The sequence below is a fragment of the Schistosoma mansoni genome, chromosome 4 (genome assembly GCF_000237925.1).
Source record: "Schistosoma mansoni strain Puerto Rico chromosome 4, complete genome".
Taxonomy (NCBI): Eukaryota; Metazoa; Platyhelminthes; class Trematoda; order Strigeidida; family Schistosomatidae; genus Schistosoma; species Schistosoma mansoni.
This window is the reverse complement of record NC_031498.1, coordinates 10,206,913-10,217,183: the sequence shown is the minus strand read 5'-3', so window position 1 is coordinate 10,217,183 and position 10,271 is coordinate 10,206,913.

The window sequence follows — 10,271 nt, the reverse complement described above, 5'->3', positions numbered from 1 at the left end:
GAGTAGAGTAAGCATTTAACACATATAAATATAAAAACAGTCAAGGTTAGTAAGTGAATAAGTGACAAGGTCAAAATGTGATTTCAGAAGGATGAATAAATTGGTCTATCCAAAAGTTAGAATAACCCAGCCACTACAGGAAAAATCTAGCAGTGCACAAATCAGTATCTAACATGAGTTTATGAAAAAAACTGACAACTGATTAAAACCATACTGGTAGACACCATCTATTTAGTTAGGGTCAGGATGGTAACCGAGATAAATGTTAAGAGATTCTGAATAATATACAACAGGGTCATTCTCTGCAGTGCAGATGGTTTAACTCATCTTTCTTTAGAATTTAATTTTTATGTTCTCCATAAAAACTTTCTCATTCCTTGTTTTTTTAGTTTCCCAACTTAACTATTTAGTTGATTTAAATATCTGTAGAACCAACTATGCAAACATTTACTACTTATTATCATTAAAAACACTATTCCTTTTTGGGTTTGAATTATTTACCCAGATGCCAACGTCGAAATACACAACACCGGATCTCAAAATATCATGAGACGACATGAATTGGGATAAAGGAACGAGAACGGTGACAGATTTGCAAATTTATGTGCAAGCCAATCATTGGGATTCAAGAACAGAGGAATAGGTAGGCAGTACACTTCAAGGAATTCTTGAGTAAACAAGCTCCAGTGGATCCATTGGACATCGAAGCACCACACACAGACTTTCTTATAGCTCTCAATCCACCAACGATCGAAAAAATCAGCATGGTCATCAGACAAATCAATAGAAGGAAAGCCGTAGGACCTGATAATATACTACCTGAAGCACTTCAATGGGACATAGAAGTAACTACAAGTATGTTTCACTTTCTATTGAGAAAGATTTGAGAGGAGGAACAAGTGCCACTAACAGACTGGAAGGCAGGATACTTCGTCAAGATACCAAAGAAAGGAGATCTGAGCAAATATGAGAACGTAGCTACAGAGGCATCACACTACTACCGGTACCAGAAGTAGTTTTCAATAGTGTTACTGAACCCGTTGAAAGATTCAGTATACGCCCAACTTCGAGGTCAACAGGCTGGATTCCGTAAGGATCGGTCATGTACGGACCAAATTGTGACACTACGGATCATCGTTGTACAATTGATTGAATGGAATTCGTCAATCCATATTAACTTCCTTGACTATAAGAAGGCGTTTGTTAGTGTGGATATGAGAACATTATGGAAACTTCTTCGACACTATAATGTTCCTGAGAAAACTGTAAACATCATACGGAAATCATACGACAGTGCAAAGTCGTGCAAGTAGGACAGATGACAGACGCATTTATATATATATATATATATATATATATATATATATATATATATATATATATATATATTCCCATAGCATAGCTAGTAAGTAACTAGATTATGTAAATCTATATCCCTCTTATTATAAGCTCTTTTTGACCTATAGATTATTATTATGCGATTTACTGTTCTTAAGTTATGTTCGGTTTATTAATTACAGTTTCCCACGTTCACAACAACATTTTGGCTTGATCTTGTGTAAATGTTATTTCCTATTTTATGGTGTGATCTGTTTGGCTGGTATGTAAACCATGTATGTTTGAAATAAATCATTCGCATATTGGAAGTTGTTACTGGAGTTCTGGACTTAAGTGGACGGGCTAGGCGAACAAAGGATCAGCAAGGACGCTAGGCTGTTCATACCGGTCGAAAGTCATTGCTTTGTCACAGTACTAAGATTGAATAAGTCATGTTTCCATCGTCGAATAAATCACTTGGCAACTAGCGGCATTAAAGGCACGACAAGAACACCAACGAAATCACACTTAATAGAGAAACTTTCACGTACCTGGACAGCATCATTGATGAACGAGGACGATCTGATGCAGACGTCAAGGCGAGGATTGGCAAATCAGGGACAGCACTCCTATAATTGAAAAAAATATGGAACTCGAAACAACCGTCTGCGAGTCAACATCAAAGTCAAAGTCTTCAATACGAACGTCAAGATAGTGAGTTATATCGTAAGGAGCTGAAACTTGGCTAACTACCACAACCATCATTAAAAACGTATCAGTATGTATAAACTGCTGTCTACGAAAGATACTCATTGTTTGTTGACCGAATACGGTCAGCAACAGCCTACTGTGGGGAGAACAAACCAGCTTCCAGCTAAAGAGAGGATTAGGAAAATACGTAGAGAGTGGATAAGACGTACATTACAGAAAATCGTCAAACTGCATCATGATACAAGCACTAACATGAAATCCTGAAAGGAAACGGAGAAGAGGAAGACCAAAGAACACAGTGAGTCAGGGATTGGAAGTAGATATGGAAAGAATGAATAGCAATTGGAAAGAAGTGGAAGTGATTGTCCAGTGCGTTATATAATGAATGCTAGTGGATGGTCTATGCTCCTCCATGAGGGGTAACGGGCGGAAGTAAGTAAATAAGTAAGTAAAATACCCAACAATGATCTACCTCGTTGATCGATGTCTGTCGATATAGGAAATGAATGGAAGGAAACTAGAAGTGAATAAACATGACGCAGCATCAGTTCATAAAGTCAGAGATAGCTTAACAGAATCGATTTGATAAGTACCGTTTGCCTGGTTGGGGCACTTAATTAATGGTTGGTGACCGTGGAGGACGTGGATCAGAATTAATCGGTAATAATCAAATCTATTCATTGCTTTTCCTCTCTTAGGTATAGAGCCTTGAAATAATCGTATACTTTTTATCACATTTTTTCTCGAATCATAATTTTTGTACTTAATCTTTTCTACCATTACTGATACTGGTTCTGCTTCTTCTACTCTGGTATTTGACCTTAATATTTTATCTTGCTGTTGTAATACGTTGTGACAATTTTAATGGATGCACATATATACCAGTTGCTACACTGTATATAACTGACTGCTAACTTTTAAAGTAATCATATGGCCGAAACTAAAAGTGTAAACAACTGGCCTCCTATCCAATAGTCTCAGGGCAATGTGCTTACCAAACAACCTAAAAAATTTCTTAAGTGCAATTTCTATGAAGTCATGGGCACACAAAGTAAACCATCACAGTTTTATGTTGCTGTATTGTTTCTGATGGTTCACTAACTAAAGTTGATCTATAACAAAAGTGATTTTAGAAATATTCTATTCCGTTTATCATTCATTTTGTTAGATGAAAGATATCAGGGTTTTTTTTGTAATAATCTGTTGTTCACATGTACTTAGCACGCAAATACTTTAAATGAAACTAATTTTGTCAAGAGAGTAAATAAAATGAAGGAAAAATAAAACATAAATCATGATGCTTAGTTCTCTCCTATTCATATTCACACACGAGATCGATTAATGAACTAGCGTGTATATCATACTTTAGTTATTGCAAATTATTTATTATACTTTGACAATGAACAGTAACTGTAATCAATAGGTCACTTTTAAATAAACAAACTAAGTAAACCTATATGAAACCGTTACTGCATGGGACTTTGTTTTTTATTGCTACAAATATTTGGTAATATAACTAAACATTGATTACTTTCAAGTAGTTCAATGTATGTTACTACAGTAAATATTTTTCAACCCAAAGTATATGGATAACACAGTCTTGACAGACTGGCTATTCAAATATCACCCAACTATTTTACGATTAAACTCAGTGAGTTTTGTGTACATTTTGCATCAATGAGATATAAAATACTTCCCCAAAACTCAGTGAGGCCCGAGTTTTAGTTCAACTCAAGATGAACTACTAAAAATTGTCAAGGAATCCATCTGTCTGTGTGAATGTGTAAGCTTTTGATGTACTGTGACATGAGAAACCAGTGTATTCATAGTGAAAGTTAGAGAGACCAATACTATAGTAACGATAGTTTTTGTAGTGACAAACCTACATTATTTGTGGTAAGTTGGGAGCATAACGTATCTGCAATAACAGTTTTGTATATGTTTGTTAAACCTGATCTCTTAGGTCTGTACTTACTTACTTACTTACTCCTGTTACTCCCAGTGGAGCATAGGCCGTCTTGGGTCTGTGGGTATTCGATCACCTTGTTCAGACTGTTAATAAAGTTGACAGACAACACCGTACATTTAATTCTGGGATCCATTCAGATTTCAAAACAGTTTGTTCCTATTTGGTTTTTCATACTACCTATTGTGAGTAGAAAAGGAGAAGTAACTAACGTAGGAACGGATCTAGTCTAAATTATTAGAGGTACATTACATATTTTAACATCATAAAGTTTTAATCGTATTTTTGTACTCTCTTTTCTACAAAAAGTTTATCATGTTTCATTTTAGAAGATTCACTTCTTTTTATAGTACATAAAATGACTATTTAAGTTTGGTACAGACTAACCTAATTGTTTAAATAATAATTTGTAAATAAATACAAATAAAATTCTTTGTACACTTTCTCCTATGATTCAGGTCTACTATCCTGTTGAATACTGATACAACTCAACGCTATTATCAGAATAAATGAACAAGTTATTCGACGAAAAAGATAACCGAATATTGATATAGTGATTATCCTATATCAAGTCTCAAAGTATTTAATTAATGTTAAATATCCAAATGACATTTATTAATTTTTTAATGTTACAAAAAACAAGATCATATAAATTATATGTTAATTTACAATTAGACTTTTTAATATAATAAACAGAAATACAATATTGTTTAATCATATTATTCCTAAAATTCTATTTCTTAAAAGAACTGGATTCATATCATTGAGTGATTTCATCTTGAAGTCTTTTCGAATAATCTATGAGTATACCTTTTCCTTTGAGATGGTGGAGAAGATTTGTAGCTCAGGTGGGTGATTTTGATGTAGGTTTGTTCTCTGAGCTGGATGGCTTGTCCATGGAGCTTTCATCGTCCTTCTGAACGACATCATCAGCACAAACATCGGATAGAAGTGAAGTGTTTGAATTTCTCCGCATGTGATTCACAGCTTGTCCTGTGCACATGTGGAGAAATTCAAACACTTCACTTCTATCCGATGTTTGTGCTGATGATGTCGTTCAGAAGGACGATGAAAGCTCCATGGACAAGCCATCCAGCTCAGAGAACAAACCTACATCAAAAACCTTTTCCTTTAATAGATAAGAAGCGTTCTTGCCTGATACGTTGTTTTCATTTAATTTCTATATATTTCAGATTGTAATTGGTGATCTTTCGTCTTGGATATTATATAATTTTTTAAACTAATTTATCAAGTTTACTGAACATGAGTTTTATCCTCAATAAATTCAGTATTTATTCGTATATTTATAAATCATATTGTATATCTTATTTTCATTTGAAGTGAAGTCAGAACATGAAATGCACTTAATGTATTTGACAAATCTATTCTTTATGAAGAATCAAGAAAATAAAATATACACTATATACCTTATAACTTTTAAGTATCATAGAAACTTATATAATCTTGTTGCAACTAAAATTCCCTCTTACTCTCCCATCAAACGTATCCAAACAAATTCATAATGACATCTTTTTTTATATAGTTATCATTATCGGTTATCTGTTGAACGATAGTGTTGGGATGATCCTGAAAGTTTCTCGCAATTGACATGACAAGCTCAGGAAACATTATGAAGCATTTTATCCAATCAGCGTTTGATTAAAAGTTTTGCTAGAAATATCGCGAAAATGAAGTCACATATAGAGATTCTGATTGGCTGATTACTACACTGCTACTATGTTTATAGTATTCTAGAATTTTCATCAGTAAAACCCAAGGACTTTTAAAATACTATAAAAACCATATATTTTCTGTACATAAATGAACCTTTGGAGTAAAGTGCTTCCCGCATATTTCGTGCCTTTTCTCTCGTGTTCAAGTCGCTGTGTAGTTCTAGCTTGGAGATACCAGACTAGCTTAGGATCCGAGTATAGCGTTCAATCAACAAGACTTATCAGATAGACTTTTGAATGAAGCAAACACATATCCCAAGATCCTAAACGAACTAGCATCGTAAAAACCTACTCTGTTTGCTAGCTACAATAGGATGGTCTGTTAAGAGGTAGTATCACTGTCTGTTGGATTGGACCATTATGTTAAGAGTTATTGGGGCAATCCAGTTGGAAAACTACCTGTTACAATTTAGACATCTCGGTCCTCATAAAAATAGTAGTTTTTCTTTGGATACCCTAGTGTGAAATAATTAAATGTTTTAAATAAAAATGAAACAAGCCTAACTCAGGTTAGATAAACAATAAATATTCTTATAACTGATCGTAGTTGGTTATCAATACAGTTTATATTCAATGACTAAATGAATATCTTAACTAAATGTTATGGTTCATACAAGAGAACGAAGTGTTATGCAACAGTGCTGTGAATGAAACTGATGGTTCTCTTTGAAATAGAACAATTAGTAATTTGTTCTGTCCTCAAATTTACTGAACAACAAAATTCAGAGTTATTTGTACATCATGATTCATTCAACTGAATGTTGAAAATCGGAAGGGAATCGACCTTAAGATTAGTGAATTTATTCAAACGTTTTACTGTTAAATTGAATAATTATTGGACTATCAACTGTTCAGAATATTATTGTTCGAGTCAATAGAATGAAACTAATAAAGTAGGACATTCTTTAAGAATGTTTGGAAGGACCAAAACTACTCAATGGATTTATAAACCGCCCAACGATAGTTCAGAGTAGACTGTAACGGTTTATGTCTAGCCAGAAGGCATTTTGTGTACTGGGGGAATATGCAGAGTAGCCAGAGTGAGGAAAACTGGAAAAAACAACCAAAGAAAAGGTTCAAGTCAGAGCTCGAGTTCATTTCTGAGAGTTTTGTTGAGTTGCACTTAAGGTGCTCGTTGATATAGTTTGTATGGAACAATTGACGTTTTTGAAAACACCGCTCTTCCAGAAGGTCGGCGGAAACACCTTAGTTGTTGGTTGAGCCATCAGGAAGTAAAAACTATTAAACTCTGGCTTTGGCTCGTCGTAGAAAGGTTACAGAACGGAATATACTATTCGGACTGTGGACTAATTTATTTGTTAGCTTTATCTGATATTGAAATTCATATTCTCTCATTGCCTTTACGCATTAGTTGGTTGCTCATTTCAGCTGCCTATATGTACTTTCGTCACTAGATCGTTTGCATTTCACCAAGCAGTGCCATTTGTGTCTTGGCATTTGAAGAGTATGATCATTTATGGCCGTACGTTGCTTGCGATTTTCGCGTACCACTTGAAGGGAAGAACTTCGCCTGCAGCTCTTCCAGGGGCTACCACCGGTCCCAAGCCCGGATAAAGGAGGAGGGTTGGACATGGGGTTAGCGACCCCATCCCGTAGAAAAGCTAACTCGCTAAAAAAACGCTAACCAGAAAAAATAATTCAAACCATTTAAACTCTGCTCTGAGTGTTGGAGGAATAATTATGACGCCTCATGATGAAAGCCGAAATTCTTCGGAAGTCACGAGACCGATGCACCTTCTAACAACCAGAGCAACACTCTTTATAGGTACATGGAACGTCCGGACAATGTGGGAGACAGGAAAGACCAGTCAAATAGCAATGGAAATGCGAAGATACAATTTGGCAGTACTCGGAATCAGCGAAAACCATTGAACCCAAGCTGGACAACAAAGGCTAGGTACAGGAGAGATACTGCTGTACTCCGGTCACGAAGGGGAAAATGCTCCACACACTCAGGGAGTTGCTCTAATGCTGTCCAAAGAAGCACGAAATGCACTTGTGGGATGGGGATCTCATGGACCCAGAATAATCAAAGCATCATTCAGAATAAAGAAGCAAGGGATCACAATGAACGTTATCCAATGTTATGCACCCACCAATGATAGCAACGATGATGATAAAGATCAGTTCTATGAAAGGCTGCAATCAATTATAGCGAAGTGCCCAAGGAAGGACCTCACCATCCTGATGGGAGATCCAAATGCTAAAGTTGGAGTGGACAACACAGGATATGAAGATGTAATTGGACGACATGGATTAGGAGAGAGAAATGAAAATGGGGAGAGACTTGCAAACCTATGTGCATCCAACAAATTGGTTATAGGCGGCACAATATTCCCACACAAGCGCATACACAAAGCTACATGGATCTCACCGGACCACACCACAGAGAACCAGATAGATCACATCTGTATCAACAAAAAATTCCGAAGATCAATGGAAGATGTGAGAACCCGGAGAGGAGATGACATAGCTTCAGATCACCACCTGGTTGTGGCCAAAATGAGACTGAAGCTAAAGAAACACTGGACAACTGGACAAACAGCACTACAAAGGTTCAATACAGCCTTCCTTCGAGATATTGACAAGCTCCATGAATTCAAGATAACTCTCAACAACAGGTTCCAAGCTCTACAGGATCTACTGAATGAACAAGAAACTACAATGGAGGACAACTGGAAAGGGATAAAAGAAGCACTAACTTCAACGTGTCAGGAGGTTCTTGGTCCTAAGAAGCATCATCACAAGGAATGGATCTCTATGGGAACCCTGGACAAAATTCAAGAAAGGAAGAACAAGAAACTAGCAATTAACAACAGCCGAACACGAGCAGAGAAAGTCAAAGCACAAGCAGACTAAGCAGGAGCAAACAGGGAAGTGAAGAAAAGCATTAAAGCCGACAAGCAGAAATACATGTGAGAACTAGCAACGGCGGCGGAAAAAGCTGCAAGAGAAGGGAATATGAAACAACTATATGATACAACGAAGAAATTGGCAGGGAGATATAGCAAACCAGAGAGACCAGTCAAGGACAAAGAAGGAAAGACAATCACTGAGATTCAAGAACAGAGGAAAAGATGGGCAGAATACTTCGAGGAACTGCTGAATAGACCAGTCCCATTGAATCCACCGAACATCGAAGCAGCACACACTGACCTTCCTATAGATGTCACTCCACCAACGATCGAAGAAGTCCAGATGGCCATCAGACAAATCAAGAGTGGGAAGGCGGCAGGACCTGACAATATACCAGCAGAAGCACTGAAGTCAGACATTGAAATAGCTGCAAATATGCTTCACCTTCTACTCAAGAAGATTTGGGAAGAGGAACAAGTGCCAATGGACTGGAAAGAAGGATATCTCATCAAGATACCAAAGAAAGGAGATCTGAGCAAATGTGAGAACTACAGAGGCATCAATTTGTTATCAGTACCAGGAAAAGTCTTCAACAGAGTGCTGCTGAATCGGATGAAAGACGCAGCAGACGTCCGACTTCGAGATCAACAGGCTGGATTCCGTAAGGATCGGTCGTGCACAGACCAGATTGCGACACTACGGATCATCGTCGAACAATCAGTTGAGTGGAACTCATCACTATACGTCAACTTCATCGACTATGAGAAGGCGTTTGACAGCGTGGACAGGAGAACATTATGGAAACTTCTTCGACACTATGGAGTTCCTGAAAAGATTGTCAACATTATCCAAAACTCATACGATGGACTACAGTGCAAAGTGGTGCATGGAGGACAGCTGACAGATGCATTTCCAGTAAGGACCGGAGTCAGACAAGGCTGTCTACTCTCCCCATTCCTCTTCCTTCTAGTGATTTACTGGATTATGAAGAATTTGACATCTGAAGGGAAATACGGAATACAATGGACTTCTCAGAATCAATTAGATGATTTGGACTTCGCAGATGACCTAGCCCTCCTCTAACATACACACGAACAAATGCAGACGAAGACAGCAAATGTAGCAGCAGCCTCCGCATCGATAAGCCTCCACATTCACGAAGGAAAAAGCAAGATTCTCACATACAACACGGAGAACACCAACCCAATCACACTTGATGGCGAAACTCTGGAAGATGTGGAAACATTCACGTACCTGGGAAGCATCGTTGATAAACAAGGAGGATCGGATGCAGATGTAAATGCGAGGATTGGCAAAGCAAGGGCAGCATTTCTACAATTGAAGAACATATTATTATTATTATTATTATTATTCAAACACCTTATGGGTACATAAGTGCTGTGAAGAAACCATTTCGGGTTTCTTCAAAAATGCAATAATACACAATTAATAATACACAATTTTCAATAATGTTAGCATTACATATGCCATGTTTGAGGAAGGAAGGAAAAGGAAAATAAAATATTAATAATGATAGTAATAATAAATCAGGTTCTGTGTAATTGGCAAGAATTTTGAATTGATTTTGAAGGAGGAAAGGAAGAAACTAAGGAAATAGAAATAAAGGAGACGCGGAAGACGTAAATAGCTTAACACAGAACAAGAAT